We start from the raw sequence: 3,662 nt of genomic DNA, 5'->3' as shown, positions 1-3,662 counted from the left end.
ACCTTCTTAATGCTGGATTTGTGTCAGCTTTTGTCTTCTCCAGATGTTCACTGATGGACTGGAGTGCTGTGGGTTATTGTGGACACTGATGCAATGCTACATTTCTCCAAACCTGATGAAGAAACAAACTCATCTTGGATGTCCTGAGGGTGAGCACATTTCCAGCACGTTTAAAGCGAGAGGCGTGACCGAGAGCTTGTCTTCAGTGTCTTACAGTGGGAGGCTGTTCATTAAATCAGGTGACTGTGGTGTCTGTTGCGTTTCTCACATTGTGAGAGCAGAATAAAAAGAAGCTCAGTTTGTGCCTCCACTGTGACGCAAGCCACAGAAGGGTCAAAGTCATCTGAATAAAACATGGCATCTAATGAAGCACACCGAGAGCATGCTTTATTCCACCCGACAGAAAGCGTTTTTTTAACTCTCTTCGTCTCACCAACAAATTCATCAGTTTAAGAGCATTATGTCAGAAAGAAACCTGTAGAAAATGTGTAAAACACTGGACGCAAAGCAAAAGATATGTAAGGGGCAAAACCGAGATAATGCAGAAAGAAAACGCTTATACGCTGATGTACATCAGTAAACCGTCTCAGTTTCTGATGGATATGAATGCATTCAAATATCTGCAACTAAAAAAACATCCCGTTTCATCATCTGCTCTGAACAACTTTCTCATGAATATATCTGCTCTGATTAATGGCAGGCGTGTGGAGTGTGCCGCCCCTTGCTTTCTCCACGGGGACGTTTAACAATCGAGCGTGGCAGACACAGAGAGGCTAATTTTAGCTCGGAGGCCCAGCCCACCCATAAATCATTGCAGCAGGGGCTGGAGATGAAGGACACCGGTTGAGCATCTGCTCACACACACTCAGTGCACGACCCGTGTTCACAGTGACGCGCAGATGTTTGCGCTCAGATCAACACACACACCCTGAGCTCCAGGCCAGCAAGGGGAGCTCTAGAGCTGCACAAACAGCAATTTGCAATGCAACTTCAAAAATACATTTCCAAATAAAAGCCATTTGTGGAGTGGTTGGGTACTTCCATTATATTTTTGCATCATTACCATTTTATTTTTCAGCAAATGCATTCAGTGAACTGTGTGAATGATGCATTTAGGGCAGATTCAGTGCCGGTGATTCTTCAGCATTTGCCACTTTTATGTTCCAGGTCTGCATTTTTATTTCTAAGCGCTGCAGAGCGACTGTGAGCTGCACACATAATGTGAGGTGAAAATACAACCAAAACTAAACGTGAAGAAACCTTCCTGGAGGAGCTGCACTGCTGACTGCATTGAAAGCAGACAATGCTGGCTCTCCTCTCGCACTCAATGCATTTTAAATTCACCCGCCACGCTCTCCTGCCTGCCTTTTCAGAAGAGACTTGATAAATATGCATGAGGTGACATTAGCATAATGAGCTGCCTCTGAATAAAGAGCTCTCCGACACTGCTGACTAGTGAGAATAACCACCGCACGTCTCTTTAATTACAGTTTCACCAGTAAAAAACGAATCTGATGACATCTGCAATGCTATTATGATTAGTACTGTGAATAAATCAGAATATACTGTAAATAATTATCAGATTGTATCTGTAAATAATCTACTACTAGTTCCAATTTTACTCTTACTACTTAAAAAGCAATTACAGATATCAGTAGCTTTACTTTGACGAGTCGAAACTGAATTATGCCCAGTTATAATTCTAATTAGAGTGATGCACAATCTAAGCTGGATTACAGCTAAACTAAATATACCTGAATGTGATTTGTAGAAATGGAGCAATATTTTTAATTAATTAGAAGAGTCAATTGTGCAGATCTGAAATTAAAAACCAGTCTAAACTAGGGATATGGGAATGGGTTTCGGTAGAAAAAGTGTACAGATATCTTATGTGTAGTCTGAATTTCAACACAGATATATCGAAAACTGTAGTTTTAACCATTCAAAACTAAGTTAGGACTAGTAACGCTCAGAGAATTAAAATAACATGCTGTGTGACTCGAGTCAGAGAAACATGTCATCATGACATCACATTAAAAGAGACAGAGATAACACATAAATATAAATATTAGAGATGCACCGATTGCAATTTTCTTGGCCGATTCCGATTTCCGATTTTTCATTAGTGTGATCTGCCGATACCGATTTTCTTTCTAAGAACTATAATTGACAGCGTACACAAACAAAAATCGACTTTTCTTCAATGCAAAGTTTTATTTTCATAAAAAAACACAAGTAAAAAGTCAGTAATAAAATAAGAACAAATAAAAAAATGACAAACAACAGCACAAATAAATGCAATAAAATAATGAGAGCTATGAAACTAAGTTTTTCAGGTTAAGTAAGTTTTAATCAGGTAAGAAATACTACAGAAATTAAAGTAATCAAATGTAACATAACACATCATGTGTTATTTTACATTTGATTACTTTAATTTCTGTAGTCTTCATTGTAAAAATTAAATACAGATTAATGCTTACCATTAAAGTTATAAAACGTATTCAGTCAAGAGCAGAAAGTGATTTTCTTTGTCTTTTGTTCTTTGATTAACATGACAGACAGCAGCATAAATATTGGACTGCGGTCCCTTTAAGAGTTTATCCACGGACCCAATATACTGTTACACAACATGCGTTCTCTTTCTCAACTATTTAACATTCCAAAACTGACTGTGTGTAACTGGATACTCGCCAAGACGGGCATCATGACATCATTTTGTATGTATTTGAACGTTTTAGCGCAGTTAGCCACTCATTTTGGTATTTGTGGCTCACAAGCTGTTTGAGACTGAGCGCGGATTGTGTGCGCTCCACTAATATAGATCAGTTCTGGTGCACGCGCGTTTGGTATAAGTGCGAAACTTGCAGGAATGACTAAAATAATGCACAATACAAGCACTATTTAACTGGAGCGAATGAGACGTGTGTGAGAGAGAAGGGGTTGTCGGAGAGAAGAGAGCGAGAATGCGCGGCTGACGTTATTGCCTGTGCCGCTGGTAACGAATCGGATCGGCTTGGAATCGGTAAGAAGTGAGACTGACCGACCGATCATGAGGAAAATCGGCCGATTCCGATCCCTGGCCGATCGATCGGTGCATCTCTAGTAAATTTATGTTTTGTTTTGATAATGATATATGTCATGATATTAATCATTTTAAAAATTATTCTAACAAATTCCATGGCATAGATGCCATATTCCTATTGGCAGTTACATAAAAGTGCAGAACGAACCACTTTAAATGATGTTTTCTGCCTCTTGAAAGCTTCAGTCCTCATTCATTGCATTTTCCCGGGAAAGGGCGAGCAGGTAAATTACGATAGGTCACAGGAAGCGTGTGTGCTTGTGAAAGCCTTACCTCCAGGATGTACTTCTGCAGGGACTGGATATCTCTGAGCGCCTCTGGGTCCTGATGGATCACCAGCACCTCCTTCAGCGGATACTGAAACAGATCCCAGTGTCAGCGAGAGACAGCTGCTGTTAGTTCAGGTTTACTGCTGCCTCATGACCATGGGCTCTCACCTTGACGGGCAGGGTCCTCCGGTCTCTGATCACACGGCCCAGCTCGATGACCGACTGCATCCGAGATACAGCACTCTCGATGCGCTTGTCAATCAGAGACTTCCTGACACACACACACACACAGTCACACAGAGTCACACAGA

At 40.7% G+C, this 3,662-nt stretch overlaps 1 pseudogene; it reads right to left on the bottom strand.

The window, feature by feature from the left end:
• LOC107677939 (isoleucine--tRNA ligase, cytoplasmic-like) overlaps nucleotides 1-3,662 on the bottom strand; it is a 75,890-nt pseudogene that overhangs the window by 13,543 nt on the left and 58,685 nt on the right.

The sequence above is a fragment of the Sinocyclocheilus anshuiensis genome, unplaced genomic scaffold, assembly GCF_001515605.1.
Source record: "Sinocyclocheilus anshuiensis isolate Anshui unplaced genomic scaffold, SAMN03320099.WGS_v1.1 scaffold1254, whole genome shotgun sequence".
Classification (NCBI taxonomy): domain Eukaryota; kingdom Metazoa; phylum Chordata; class Actinopteri; order Cypriniformes; family Cyprinidae; genus Sinocyclocheilus; species Sinocyclocheilus anshuiensis.
The sequence above is the reverse complement of the archived record's forward strand: the minus strand, read 5'-3'. Positions and strand labels throughout refer to the sequence as shown.